This window comes from Pipistrellus hanaki (assembly GCF_964339955.1).
Source record: "Pipistrellus hanaki genome assembly, chromosome: 8".
Lineage (NCBI taxonomy): Eukaryota > Metazoa > Chordata > Mammalia > Chiroptera > Vespertilionidae > Pipistrellus > Pipistrellus hanaki.
Genome location: NC_140510.1, coordinates 26,768,230 through 26,784,579, shown reverse-complemented (window position 1 = coordinate 26,784,579; position 16,350 = coordinate 26,768,230).

Genomic DNA, 16,350 nt, shown 5'->3' with positions numbered 1-16,350 from the left:
GCAAATATTCAAAGGGACATTTTTTTAAATCAAAAGTTCTGGAAAGCTTCTTAACTTAAAAATAAATTAAAGCTCTGGACTGTGACTACCAAACATTTATAAATCCTTTTAGAAATATTAGCCTCCCATCATCCTTTCTAGACAGGAAAAAAAAGGAAACACAGAGAAGAGGGGTTCTTGGTTCACAAACATGGTAATTATTGGGACAGATCATTGATATTTTACTTCATGTAGTTTGTACACATACAGAAAAAATATGTATACAACAAATTGTGATTAGAGTGAAAGGAGTTCTAGAGTTATTATTTTTGTAATACAAATGACCGTGGGCACACAGTGTATACACATATATGCATGGGTGCTTACACATGCACGTGCCCATACACACACATACACAGAAGCCATAATTGATCTAATCTACTTTGCAAACTATGACTTCTAATGATATGAGAGGCATCAATAGTATCCTCATGGGTAGGTAAATATGGTATCTAAATAGTGCCACTTTGACCCATTCCTCTTGCCATATCCTAGTGCTCATCTCATCTTTCTTCCTTATAATCACTGAGCATCATTAAGCATTGGGCTGGTGTTATTCTCCTGGCTTCTACTTGCCTGTGTTCTGTAGATTAAGAATCTAAAGGATAAACCCAAAGGGTGGACTTGAGGAAAAGTCAAATTTATATTTGGGTAGGCAGTCCAGGTGATGACTTCTTTTGATGATGTTGGCATTATAGACAATCTGACTAAAGAACAATTGGCTAGAAAACTGTGACACTAGCTAAGGGGGATAATTAACATAAAAAAGTGAAAGGTGGAAGAGAGTGCCTAGGAAAATTTTGGAATTCATAAAAGTTTAGCTTTGCAGCTTTTTAAGAAATATTTCCATCCTCAGAGTAGCATGAACAAAGCTGTTAAAGCCCTGACATAGTATGACAATTTATTCACAGTAGGTCATTAGAAAGGTGAAGCATGCCACTAGATTGAGGGTGGCAAATGAGTTTCATCTAGTTGATTTGTAGAGGCTGCCTGAAGAGATGTGGACAAAAGGACTCTAAGAACTTATCTAAATCCAACAGTTTAGTGTCCTGTGATTGATTAGTGATGTGTTCATGGGCACAGAAATGTGAGTTATTCACATAGATCATGTGATGTTTCTTTCATCTTTGTACCAGATATCCCTCTAGAATTGGATAGTTAAAAAGAGTCCAGCCCTAGCTGGTTTGACTCAATGGATAGAGCATTGGCTTCTGGACTGAAGGGTCCCAGGTTCGATTCCAGCCAAGGGCATATGCCTGAGTTGGGGGTCAATCTTCAATAGGGGGCATTCAGAGGGCAGCCAATCAATGATTCTCTCTCATCATTGATGTTTCTATCTTTCTCTCCCTCTCACTTCCTCTCTAAAATTAATAAAATATATTAAAAAATAAAATAAAAAGAGTCCATATCTGATTAGTGGAAATTTAGCTTATCATTTGAGCACCTTAAGTGGTGGTTAACCAATTGGTTAGCTCACATATCTCAAGATGATACAGTGGGGTTTCCTTATATATTGGTCAACATAATTTAGGAGTAAAGATTTGCGATAGTTAAGATTATCAGGTAGGCTGATAATCACAATTTTTCTTTAGTTTGTTCACACAACCCAAGTTTGCAAATGTGGCAGTGGAATGCATGATCAGAATTCAAATGAAAACAGGGAATGAGATAGAGTTCTAGTTTTTGAAAATAAAATAGCAGTTATGAGAGCATGAATCAGCAATGGGTACCAGTTTTATGAACTGCATTTTGACATTGGTGCACAGATAACTCAACAGAATCCCAAAGGCAAGTACATGTGCTTTGTCAGTTGTCAATTTAGGGGACCACCAGAACAGCAAAGGTCTGCAAAGGGGCATCACAGTAGGGGTCAGCCTAACAGGGAGGAGGACTAAACTATAAGACTTGCTATACCGGGGTGAAGCCTGAGGAATGGGCTTTGGGGCTGCTTTAGCAGTAGTGCCAAAGATGTTTGGGATATGAATGAACCCTTACAGAGAGATATCAGAAGACCGCGCTGTGGAAATGATTGATAAAGTCAGGACAGGAAAATAGAAATCAGGCCCACTTGATTTTCTTACATGAATTATGCAATTGGAGTTGCAATGTTTATCCATGAATCAAGTTTTCTCACTTCATATACAAGTTTGCTGGGAAAGGTATTAGATAAAGTATTAGCACCCATTTATACCTAACTATGAATGTTTCTACTACATGCTTTCCTAAATATTCACTTTTTTGCAAACGGTGAGAAACTGCTACAGAGAAGCTGGGGGAAAAAGATACAAGAGGGTTAAGTTTGGCAAATTGAAAGCCTGAGTTAGGAAAAAACACGGAGACAAGGAGATAGATCTTATATCAATGATTTCATGAACAAAATACTTATTACTGGACCCAAAGAAAGATAAGAAACCCTAAGGAATATGCAATAAAAATGGTGGTTTATTGATATTATTTCTGGTGTGATTTCTTAATGTGCCTTTTTAGGGTTACCAAATAGTCCTGGTTTCCATAAGACTTTCCCAGTTTTAGAAATGAAGATCCCTGTTCCAGGAATGCCTTTATTCCCAGGCAAACAGGGATGGCAGGTTACTCTCTGAGAGGTAAAGTGTAGCCCTTTTTGGGGCATGGGGGAATAGGACATTCAGAAAATGCCTCAATACCTGAAGCTGATCTTGGATCCTTTGGTTGAAAAGCATAAAAAAAGTAACACTGTGATACTTTCAGGCACCAGTGAAAGAAGCTGGGAGAGCCAGAGCTGAATCTGGTTTGGCTCAGTGGATAGAGAGTCCTCCTGTGGACTGCAAGGTCCCAGGTTCAATTCTAGTTGCAGGTACATCCCCAGTAAGGGGTGTGCAAGAGGCAGATGATCCATGTTTCTAACTAAATAAACTTATAAACTACTAATATATGTTGTATTCAAAACCATTTCAAAATTTATTGAAAACAGTTTAAACTTTTCTTAAAGTTTATCTATACCACCTTACCTGTATTTCCAAGCTTTTTCTCCAATTCTTTTTTACCACTCTTTAGCCATTTAGACACCTTGCCATTGACAAGATTTTTCATACCTCTTTGCTTAGGAAATTTTACTCACATGCATGTCCTTAGAGGGGACTGACATTTTATCTTCCCTCCTTTATACCCATCTTTCAAATCCACTGCATCGCTTAAGCGAGAACTTAAATGCCATCTCTTCTCTGAAGCTTCCCTGATTGATCATTCAAATATGCTACCTTCCACCTCTGATCATGTCACAGCACTTTGAAGGTCTTGGTGGCATGCTTTTCTCTTTGCTCTGTATTAACTGCATTTGGAAGTTTACTTATCTAACTACAAAATTGTAAGCTACTTAATGACTTTAAAGTTAGGATTTGAAGTAAGGACTAATTTGCATAACAAATGTTTTCAATCTGTTTCCTATTTGAAATTGTCAAGAGCTGTGGAAGGTTTTCAAGATTTAACTTACTTGCAAATTAACTTTAGGATGTGATAGTTTTGTGGATACTGGCAAAAGCACCAAGCACCTGATAAAAAACAAGGGACAGTTTAATAGTTAAAGTAACAGCAGTTGCTAAACAATCAGAATTTTCTTGTACAAGTTTTCCAGTCCTCAGTTTCAACAGGACAGTGTGAAGAGGGCCAGGTGTAAGATGCACACCGAGTGTGAGTGTGCTGCAATAGAGGACATGAACCTTGAGTTTAGGGAACCTCTTCTATTGAACAGTAAGCATCATTCCTAAGTGTGGATGAGAGAGGCCATGTGCTAACCTGACAAGCTCAGGGAAGGCCTGCCTGGCAGTATTGCAAACTCAAAGGATGGTCTGAAATTAAAACTTTAACTAAAAGCAGTTACGGTGGGTGGTTTTTGCATCTACAATAACATATCCTTGAAACGTCAGGGTAACTTGTAACTTCCCCTTTTCAGGACTCTTTAGGGCACAACCAAATGCCCAGGGTGTCAGGACAGATACCACAAATTCCTTAATTATTATTGTTATCATGTTAATTGTTAACTGTTAACTGTCCTGTACCCACCAAGTAAAAGTATGTGTCTATCGTTTTACATTTTAACCGGTCCCAGAGGTTTCCCCACTTTAATTTCTCTCACCCCTCTAATCTGTCACCAGTGGATTTCATGTAACCCACTTACATCTCCTTCTTTGGTTGTAATGTATAAAACAAGGTGAAAAACTACCATTCTCTGGAGCATTATCCAAATCTGTTGAGATTCTGCTTCCTGGCAGTTGTGGACAGTTTGGCTCAAATAAAATCACAAAAATTCTTTACAGGTTTGAATGTTTTTGTTACATTAACATAAGGAAGCCACTATTTCTATTTTCAAAAGCTGTTCAGCATACAGATAGGTTGTGTTTTGTTTTTTTTTTTAATCCTCCTTCGAGGATAATTTTTAATTGATTTTTTTAAGAGTGTGGAAGAGAGAGGGAAAGGCGGAGAAATACCGATGTGAGTGAAACATATCGATTGGTGAGTGAAACATATCGATGTGAGTGAAACATATCGATTGGTTGTAAGGGCCCAGGCCAAGGGCCCAGGCGGGGGAGGAGCCTGAAACTGAGGTACATATCTTTGACTAAAATCGAACCAGGGGCCCTTTGGTCTGCAGGCCCACACTCTATCTACTAAGCCAAACTAGCTAAGGCAGCATACAAATAGTTTTGATGCAGTTTTAACCTACTTATTAAATAATAAGAAGGAAACAAGGGGAAGGCCAAACATTATAGGCATGTTCCCTATGCCTGGGGGCATGGGGGGTGAAAGGGGACTGGACAAAGGGAAGATGGATGCAAACCCCATAAAGTTGGCATAGGTAAGATATTTGTTGTCAGTCACACCTGGTAATGGAGTCATTGGCCAGAATGTGCATGGCCAGTGCCAGTGCTCAGAAATATGGGATATTTAATTCCCTAAACAAAGGAGTTCACTCTCTTATGCTCATGGTTCCTCTTGGCACACTTGGCTCATGACTCATGCTTGGATTCCTGGCATTCTTTCTTGTGTCCCATGGCCATGTGGACTCCCACATAGAATGGACTAAGGGACTGCAGGTAGCCTGATGCTGTACTGGGCACAGCTCCAACTTGCAAAGGAAATTCTGGACACTGGTGTTGTTTCTAGCTTTACTGAAACCCCAGCTACACTTCTTCTATGAGTGGACTAAGGGAAATGGGACTTTAGAAACCCATGGATGTTATTCCAAGTAAGTAAAAATCACTCATTCTCTCATGTGAGTTTCAAAAATTTCTTTTCCTTGGGATATGGTAAAAATTGTACCCCCAGCAGCACCCATGGGGAAGAGGACCCCCACTTCATCAACTATCAGTTTGGAGCAAAGATACACAATGCCTCACCTCACAAGACATGCCAAAATGTGAGAAGCCCAAGGAGAATTGCCTCACATACAAATTATTTATTCATTCAGCAAGCATTATCTGAGTACCTCATATATGCCATTGTTCTAGGCACCAGAAAGTGGTTACAAGGCAAATAGTCTACTACTACTACAATAATAACTTAAAAATTAAGACTTAAAAAATAAATTTCTTAAGTATTGCTAATTGTTGTTGCATATTGTCACATAATAAAATTTATTTTTTACTCTAAATTATAAACATTATAGCTCTATGGCAGAAAGTAAGCATCACAATACATATATTATCAGCAGAAAGACTGAAAATATCTCACTTCTCCATTGAAATCTTCTCCTTGTAATGGGAGACATGTAGCTTGATTCTAATCTGTTTCCCTGATCTTACTTTATTTCACAGATTGCTCTAGTATGGCAGATTGTTAAAGGGAATGTGATTGCATTTTAGAAAAACAATGATGCTTCCCCAACAGAAGTATGACATTGTCAGGGTTTCAAAAGGTAAAAAGAATTTACTTTGTTCAGCCTCTATAGAGGCTGTTTTCTGTGCTTTAAAAGTTTTGCAGGAAGTGAATTAATGTAATAGTTTTTACAGTCTGTATGGTATAAAATAGACTCAGATTAAGCTAGCAGACTTGTTATTTGACAGTTTATAAAATATTTTAGTATCTTTTTGGCAGTAGCAGTTTGAATGTTGGCAAATGTACACATTGCTTGCAGTTTCAAAACCTTGTAATGAGTATTTTCCACTGTAATAGCAGAGAGCTGAAATTTGGATAAACCACTTAGACTTGTGAACTCTGACATGCATGGTAACAATGTCTTTGTAAAATAATTTTGTCAAGTATTGGAGCTCCTACTAATAGCACATCCATCTTTCTGCACACCATAAATCTTAAGAAAATTTCTATTACTCTGCAATTTGTCTGGCTTATGCTATTTATTAGCCATTTTATTCTGCTGCTTTAAGAAGTAATGTGATGTTCATTTTATTGCTGGTTCAATAAATTGTTAATTATAATGCAGTGATTGCAGCTGACGTGATTTAAAAGCCACATTAGCACTATAACATTAAGTTTTAACTATTTTACCCTTCAATTTCCTGTTTATACAACAGTAAAAGGAAAATAGCCTTAGACTAATTTAAAAAATGAAGGTACTTATATCTATTGATCACATGACACATTAGAAAATCTTTTTTAAGAAATAAAGGTTGCACATTTGTCTTGAAAAAAGAGGGGGAAATGGGTGAGCAACACACAATAGAATACCCAGAGAATTCCCTGTGATTTCAAGACAGGAAGAACACAAGAGAAGTTAACTGTATTTAATATTATTGTCTGTGTATAAACTATTAAATTTAAAAGCATTTGGGTCATGCTATTTTTGTAAATATGTTTCTTCTGAAAAGAAAAAAGAAAGAATTACAAAAAATATAGGAGTGACTTTTAAAGAAAACTATAGAAACATCAGTGATGAGAGAGAATAATTGATCTGCTGCCTCCTGCACGCCCCCTAACCGGGATTGAGTCTGCAACCTAGGCTTGTGCCCTGACCAGGAATCAAACCTTGATTCTGGGTCGTAAGTTGACCCTCAGTCACTGAGCCACACCTGCTGGGCAGAAGTAACTTTTGAAGAATATATTTAATTTTATACCCTAAATGGTCAAACACAAAGCAGGATAAACATCTCCCCCTTGTGTCTTTTCAGCCTCAAGCTAATTTAGAACTTTGTTGCTTGTGGAAAATACATGAACCCAAGCCTAACAGATATCCTTAGAGATTTGCTGAATCTCACTTTTCTAAAACTGGAAACTGTAGAATTTTCTATGCTAGGCACATTAACTGCTCATTCTGTATCGCTCTGTACTAGTATACTTTCAGAATGTAAATTTTGTCTTTTCATCTAAAGTCTGGATTTTGCTCACTGGTTTCAAATCACTAAAGTCAAAGATTTCATTTCATTATTGTTTGCCACATACCCCAAACTCCACCCCCAGTCCCCTGCCCTAAGCCTCCTCTCCCTCAGAATCCTGCCTGTTCATTGGCATAATATAAACTATTCAAATAGATGTCTGTTGGTTCCTGAACCTTCCTCTGAGGCTATATGTATATATTTTGAATGTTGCATGATCTATGAGGTACCATTTTTGTTATATTGTTAAATATGCTATTAATGCCAGTGAATATCATTAACTCTCCTTGAATTTTGAGATTGAGTTCACAAAATTTGCCCTCTCAATCATTGCATGAATTTGGACAAATCAATTAATTATTCTGAGATTTGGTTTTAATATTGCCATGTTTTATTAAACAGATGGATGTAGAGAAACTACCAGCATCTTGGTATTCATATACATACTAGAAGTAATTTGTAGATACCCTTGTAAAGTTTAATTTCTAGTAGGGGGTAAGCACACAACTGAGGCCCATGGTTTTTTGTTCAGCATATGTCAAGCCCTCCCCACCTGGGCCTCGGCACCTGCTCTCCTACTTTCTTGAAATGTTTTTTCCTAGGTTGTTAAATAGCTGGCTCTTCCTTTTCAGATCTCAGCTCAAATGTCACTGCCTCATAGAGGCTTCCTTCAAAGTGCTTCTTCCATTTACTGCCCTTTAAAAATTTGTTCACATTGGTAATTAGCATGTTTAACTGTTTGTTTCTCTCTCTCCCATACGGCAATGTAAATTTCATAAAGCAGGATTTTTCTCCCTAGTTTTTCATTATTACATTCTAGTGCCTAGCTTGGGTATAGCAGGTACTATACATATCTGTAGAATGGATGAATGAATGAATGAATGAATGAATGAACGAATGAACAAATGAGTGAATGTTTTGCTCAAAGTCAGATAATTTATTCATTGTAGAGGTAAGACTATAGGCTTGGTGTCCTCACCAGCAAGTTGATGTCTCCTTTTAACAATCTCTGTACAGAGACACCCAATTCCAATGTTTGTGGTGTGATTTTCCCCCCCACACTCCCAAGAAATTCTGATACAGTAACCTGGTGTCCTACACTTCAACTCAATTCTTACACAGTCTACTCATAAACAGCATCAGATTCCACAGATTAAGGGCTCAGACCCACCAGATTTCCCTCTACTTCAGATGCCAGTCACCAGTCCCATTTGTCATCTACGCTTTTGACCCACTGACTAAAAATCGTAGGTTCCCACGATACCCTCCTTGAGTTTAAGTAATTTGCTAAAGTGTCTCACAGAACTCAGAACAACCATTTACTCACTAGCTTATTGGTTTATTACAATGGATGTTAAGGGATATGAATGAATAGCCAGATGAAGAGAACCATAGGGCAGGGTACCAAACAAAGGAGCTCTGTCCTAGTAGAATTTGGGGCTCAGTATCTTGACATGTGGAAGCATTCTGGTTTATATACATGGAGGCTTTCTGAACCCCCTTCTTTTGGATTTTTTAAGAAACTTCATTGTGTAGTTATGATTGATTGAATAATTGACCATTAGGATTGATTCAACTTCCAGTTTCTCTTTTTTCCCTAGCAGTCTAGGGGTTGATCAAATGCTTCAACCTCTAATCAGATGGTTGAATCCCCTGGCAAATAGTCCCTTTCCTTAGATAATCTTAGTGCTTTCCAAAAATCACCTCATTAACATAAGATGCCTTTAAAGCTCTCATTGCTTAAGCAATTCAAATTGTTTTAGGAATTCTGAGCCAGAAATTGGGTGGATGTGACCAAATATACAGTAATTTCCCCTTATCTGTGGTTTGCTTTTCATGGTATCAGTTACCCACAGTCAACATTGGTCTGAAAATATTAAATGGAAAATTCAAGAATTTTCTATTTAATATTAAAAAAATATGCTATTCTGAGTATTGGAATGAAATCTTGTGAAGTCCTGTGTGGTCTCTAGAATCATGCCTTTGTCAATCATCCCCAGCTACATACACACTCCCTGCCCCTTATTCACTTAGAAGTCATCTTGGTCTTGAGATCAGTTAGAGAGAGAGACAGAGACAGAGAGAGACAGAGAGAGAGAGAGAGAGAGAGAGAGAGAGAGAGAGAGAGAGAGAGAGAGAGACCATATTTCACACAACTTTTATTACAGGACATTGTTATAATTGCTTTATTTTAATATTAGTTATTGTTAATCTCTTATTATGGCTAATTTATAAATTAAACTTTATCACAGGTATGTACGCATAGTAAAAAACCATAGTATATATGAGTCAGTTTTATTTGTAGCTACAGGCATCCACTGGGTGTATTAGAATGTATATCGTTTGATATGGGATGACTATAGCATATTTATTATATAAATTACAGTATCTCACTTCTATTGTTTTTACTGTTGGATAAGATTTTTAAAGTTGTCTGGTCCAAAGTGTTAATTTTTTTAGTTGAGAAAATTGTGCCCCAGGCTAGCAGAATTTAATAGTTTTGCCTAAAGTCATATATAATTAGTGCTTCGTTTGAAACAAAAATTCAGGTATTTTATCTGTTGATCTAGTGGGTTTTTTGTTGTTCTTGTTTTTACTATATAACTTAGCCTTTTTAATATATATGTTATTTTACTGAATTATTCAAATTTCCCCAAATCTCTCTTGAATATAAAGAAATCGCTTTTGTCTATGGAGATACTATGTCTAGTACCAATCTCTATTTAGGCATTTCTGTTTATTTATGACAATTGAAAAAAAAAAAAAAAAAAAAAAAAAGGTCACTTGTCATTTTTTTTTTTTTAACTTGGAACACATCTGTGGTCATGATCATACACTTGTGGCCTGCATTTGCCTAAAGCAATGAGTGTCCATTCCTGTCTTTGTTCATAAGAGAAAACCTCCCTGTAACAATTGATTGACAAAGAATGATGATTTAAGGTAATAAATGAAGTTCTGTTACTACAATGCTTTATACACACTAGCTCCTTATTTCACTGCTCACTTCATCTTGACTCATTCACCCAATTTATAACATTTGTCCTCCTTCATTCTACAAACACATTGACATCTTTGTCAGTTTTGGTCCCTTACAAATGTTGTCTTTTCTGCTTTAAATGGTTTTCCTCTTTATTGTTTCTATAGCTAGATGTTTTCAATTTTTATGATTGACTAATTTTGACTAATGTGATAGAGTGAATGGTGGGGAGTAAATTATAGAAAGAGAAAAGGTGGTTTTCAGTTAAGGGTGGGATTGACAGAATTCAAAATATCAGATTCAGAAAAAATTCTAAAGTTAAAGCTGCTAGGAATCGGTAAGAATTAGGAGAGAGAGAAAGAAAAGTGAGATTGCTAATTTATTGGCTGAAATGAATGATAACACTTGTTGAGAAAGGAAAGCCTGAAGGAAAAGATTTAGCTCATGCTAGTCAAAAAGGAGAGGCCACAAGGAATTTCAAACTCATTGTGGGAAAAAGCAGCATTAAGTTTTCACCTAGTGGATGTGGGAGGTGTAGGTTATGGAGAATTCAAGGATAACACCCATATATGGTTTCAGTAAGATACTTCATGGATAAAATACTGAGCTCAGGAACACTGGATAAGGAGTAGTTTTAATAGTAAATGATAAATCAACCTGCTATGGGAACATGGAATGAAGAAAAAAAGTTAAGGTTAGGACTATAGGTTTGAGAACTATCAGGGCATACATAATATCTGAAGCAAAAAGAAATGGATTTGAGAATTGTCAGCATATAGATAATAACTGAAGCCAAGAAAATAGGCAATATTATCTAAAATGCAAAGAAGCCTTGGATAAAACTTGAATATTTTTGTAGAGAAAATCATGAAACAGAATTTTTGGATTAAAACCCAGATTCTTTGTCTGCTGGAGTTGAAGAATGAATCCATGAACAGAGGGAAGTATAGCAAAGATGGAGATTTATTGAAGAACAAGTACAGACTCCAACATGGGGAGAGGGAAAGGGTCCCACTGACTTCCTGTTTCCATGGTTTATAAAGGCTGCAGTTCCTGTGGTCTAATATCCCTCTGATTGGTCAATATTCCCTTTCTAATTAATTACTATAGTAACTCCTGAGCCCCTTCCTTCCCCCCCCCCCCCCCCCCCCCCCCGCCCCCTCCTCTTTGTCCTCCTATTCCCTCTGGGCTTTCTTCCTTTATATTGTAAATAAAGACCTTTTTGACTATTTCCTGTTCCCTTGTCTTATGGAAATGCATCTGTTGCAGCTCCCTTGTCTTATCAAAATGAAACTGCACCTGGCTTCCTTGTGTTACAGAAATGTACCTTCTCCTAGTCTGTAGCCCTGTGTTTTTCCATTGACTCCACTTATAAAAATTCCCTTAGTCTACCTATATTCTCCTAGAATTCCTGTTTCAATCATAACAATAAAGACCTAAAATTAGCCTAGCAGAGGTTGAGTGTCTGTCCACCTGTGAATCAGGATGTCACAGTTAAATTTCCGGTCAAGGCACATGCCTGATTTGTGTGCTCAATGCCCACTGTGGGGCATGCAGGTGGCAACCAATCAAGGATTCTCATCATTGACTATACTTTTTCTGTTCCTCCCTCTCTGAAATCAATGAAAATATGTATTTTTTTAAAGACCTAAAATTATAGAGGGAAGACCATAGCAATCAAGACCACAGTAATACTAGAATAATGTGCTGAGGATGCAGTATAAAAGGAAAAACAAAAGAAAGTTTGAAAAGTATAAACTATTAATGGAGGGGAGGCCTTTCTTAAAACAATTTCACTCTACTTAGTTTTGAGAATATTCAATACAAGAAGGGATTTCTTATAATATAGGACAGATAACATTGCTTTTTATGGGCTACAATGTTAATAAGCTTTATTTTCTACAAATGGAAATTCCCTACAAATTCTAAATGACATCCATATGGAAGCAAGGTATTATGACTCTTAATAGCTCATAAAAATTGTTCATTAAAATATATTGGCAGTTTAAATGAAGTACCTTAAATAAAAAAATAAAAAAAATAAACATTTGGGGGCCAGCTCCATTCTAGATACTGGGATTAGATAATGAAAAACCCCAACTTCCTATTTTTCAATGTCTAATCTAATAGGAGAGGTTAACAGATGGCAACTGTAACAACTAACTAAAAATAAATTCCAGTAACTTTTATAATAATGTAAACAAATAGCTATCCAAATATAAAAAATGTTTAATTCCATCTATAGTATGGAAAAGCAGAAACATAAATAGAGATCTTTAATGTGTGGTTCAAATTTTATTAATTCTAGATTTTGCAGTCTAGAATATTATATATGAATGAAATGTAAACTACTGTAATTGGCAATATTCATTTATGTGCTTCTAGAATCGCATCCCTATTGTTGCAATTTATATATCACTTGTTAACGAAAAAAACCATTGAAACCTGTAAAGAATTTTTTAATGAGTTTATTGGAGCCAAAACTGTCGACAATTGCGGGGAAGCAGAACCTCAAGGGATTGAGATAATGCTCCAAAGAATGGCGGGCTACATTTCTCTATTTATACACCGAAATCAAAGGAGGGACATAGGTGGGTTACATAAAATTCATTGGTGATGGAGTAAGGAGGCGGGAGAAAGCAAAGCAGTGGGAAAATCCTGGGATTGGATAAAAAGTATATAAAATGATGGAGGTGTACTCAGGTGAGTGCAGGAACAATTAACATGATAAAGAAGGAATTTGAGGCAACTGTCCTGGCGCCAACCACATTTGGTTGTTCCCCAGGGGCTCCGGAAAAAGGGAAGTTACAAGTTACCCAGACATCTCACAGATATGTTATCTTAGAGGCAAAAAGGCAAATGGGCTCAGTAAAAAGATCAAAGTTGATCTTTGTCTGGGAAAATATCTGGGAAATGACTACCTACAATAACGTGTTAGATATTTAATTTTCAAACCATCTTTTGTGGTTATCTTAGGTCTCTGGGTTTGCAAGACTGCCACGCAGGCCTTCCCTGAGCTTGTCAGGTTAGCTTGTGGCTCTTTTCTTTCACACACTTCAAACTAATATGCTAAAAGGACCACCTTTATTATATAATGATGTTTACCTGTTTTATCCCTATTGATACATGAAGTCTAAATTTCATAGACTTTTGCTCTATGTTGCTGCTTCCTTGTCTTATGGAACTGAAACTGTGCCTGGCTTCCTTATGTTATAGAAATGTTCCTCCTATAAGGTACATTTTATAGCTTATTTAGTATTTTTTTCCTATAATTTGAAGATTATTAAATTTTCTCAGTTTTAATTTATTATCACCTTCATTGTAATAAATGTTTTGATTTTATTCAATGTGCAATCTCTTCCGCTCTCATTCTGTGTTCAGTCCACAGGCTGATGCTCTATCCACTGAGTCAAATCAGCTAGGGATGTTTGGCTTCTTTTATTTAGCATAACGTTTTTACTTTTATCTATGATGCTGCATGTTTTATCAACTCGTTCCTTTTTATTGTTGAGTATATATCGCATATTGTTTCTTCTGTTGAGGGACCTTTGCATTGTTTCTTGTTTTGAAAGGCCTTTGTAAATAAAGCTACTAGCCTCAGCATTCCTCACAATCTTTCTGGGGACACATGTTTCCCTTATCTTGGGCAGACATGTAGCAGTGGAATTGCCAGGAGAGTTTTATGATTTACTTTGAAATAAGAATCCAGACATATTTCCAAAAAGCTTGTGTCATGTGATACTCATAATCCTGGCCAACCTTAGGTGTTTTAGTTCTTTTATATTTTAGCCATTCTAGTGCAAGTATTATAAAATCATGTCTGGTTTTACTATCCATCTCCCTGTTGAATAATGATATTTATCATTATTTCATGCACTATTGATGAACCATATTTATATATATAAAGTGCCAGGGTGCGTAACATTCAAAGCAACTGAAGCCTTGACCAAATGCCAGGCTGCGCATGCAGCAGCCTCGGGTGGGCATGGACTGGAAAGTGGGCTGACCTGCTGACCTCTCAGAGAGAGAGAAAGGTGGGGCCCAGAGAGAGAAGCAGCCCCCTTGACAGTCAGTGTTGGGTGGGTGCCGTGGAAGTCAGTCCTGCAGTGGCTACTGCTATGGCTGTGGATGCAGCGGCCCAGCACTGACTCAGAGGAGGCTACATATCAGGCCCGGAGAGAGGCCTAGAGAAAGAAGCAGGGTCTGATCCACAGCCTCCGTGGAAGCTGTTGATCATCCCTTGACTCTTTTTCTCTCCACACCTTGCCAGCAGTTGTGGGGGCTGCTGATCAGCCCTGCCTCTCTCTGATCAGGCTCAGAGATAGACCTGGAAATACTGACTGGCATAGAAACTGACCAATCAGAACCTAATCTGGGTGTACTGCCAGGAGCCAATGGCTGCTTAGGAGGCAGAGCTTTTGACACTGACTGGCATAGAAACTGACCAATCAGAACCTAATCTTGTTGAACTGTGAAGGCAGAACCTAAGGTGGGAACTGAGGAGGAATTTTAAGGGCAACAGCTGTTTGGTATAAGGTGTAAGAAAGCACTTCAAGTTTTTAATGACCTGTTTGACAGAATAGTACATATGGCTGGCTATCAGTCCAGATAAAGGGATTATGTATTTTTGTCTGCCAAGAACATCTCCTTCAGCTAAAAAATCCCCCCTCCCCCATTTAAGCATTCCTATCCTATATACTCTATCTATACCTTGGTCCGCAAACTGCAGTTCACAAGCCACATGCAGCTCTTTGTCCCCTTGAATGTGGCTCTTACACAAAATACCATGGCCTGGGCGAGTCTATTTTGAAGAAATAGCATTAGAAGAAGTTTAAGTTTAAAAAATTTGGCTCTCAAAAAAATTTTAATCGTTGTACTGTTGATATTTGGCTCTGTTGACTAATGAGTTTGCCAACCACTGATCTATACTAATAAAAGGGTAATATGCTAATTAGACTGGGTCGACTGGCCATCTTTCGGATGTCCGACTTTCTTCAAGACAAAGTCATGGTGGTAGGGGCTGAGGCAAAGACAATTAGGGATGATCAGGCTGGCAGGAGAAGTCAGTTGGGGTCGAGATCAGGCTGGCAGGGGAGAGATAATTAGAGGTGATCAGGGAAGGCAATTAGAGGTGATCAGGCTGACAGGGGAGAGCATTTAGGGGCAAGATCAGGCCAACAAAGGAGGGCAGTTAGCAGTGATCAGGCAGGCAGGCAGGTGAGCAGTTAGGAGCCAGAGGTCTCAGATTGCTAGAGGGATGTCAGATTGGAGAAGGTGCAGGCTGGGCTGAGGTTACCCTCCTTCCCCCCCCTCCCCTGCACAAATTTCTGCATTGAGCCACTAATATATATATAGTATTTTTGTCTTTTTAAACAATATCTTTCCCTTTCTTTCCTCCCATCTTTTTTTCCCCTGTCATTATACATTTTCCTTTTTCATATGTTATAAACCTCACAGGACAGTGTTATTTTTGCTCTCAACAGTCAATTATCTTTTAAATAACTTAAAAACTAGAGGTAAAAAGTGTTTTTCAACTTAGCCATATATTTGTGCTTTCCACTTTGTCTTGTCCTGAGCTTTCATCTGGTATTATTTCTCTTTGTCTGAATTCCTACTTTTAGCATTTCTTATTGTACTCATCTGCCAGTGACACACAACTTCAGTTTGTCTAGATAAATATTCATATTTGAAGTGCTGTTCTTTTTGTTGAGTATAAATATTTAGAAAAATACTTTTTTTCTTCTTTTAGTTGCCTTTCTTTGATCATCTAGTGTACCTTGTGTCAGATGAAAAGTCTTTGGTTATATTATTGTTGTAATTGATGTGTCTATTTTTCTTTTTGCTTTTAAGATTTTTAAAATTTTTCATTAATTTTCAAACTTTTCATTATGCAAATAGTAATTGGTGTACTGTTCTTTGTGATTATCCCTTTTGTATTCATTAAGGTTTTTGAGGGTTGTATGTTTATAGTTTTCATCAAATTCAAAATATTTCAACTGCTATTTATTTATTTTTTTTAAATCTAACTCT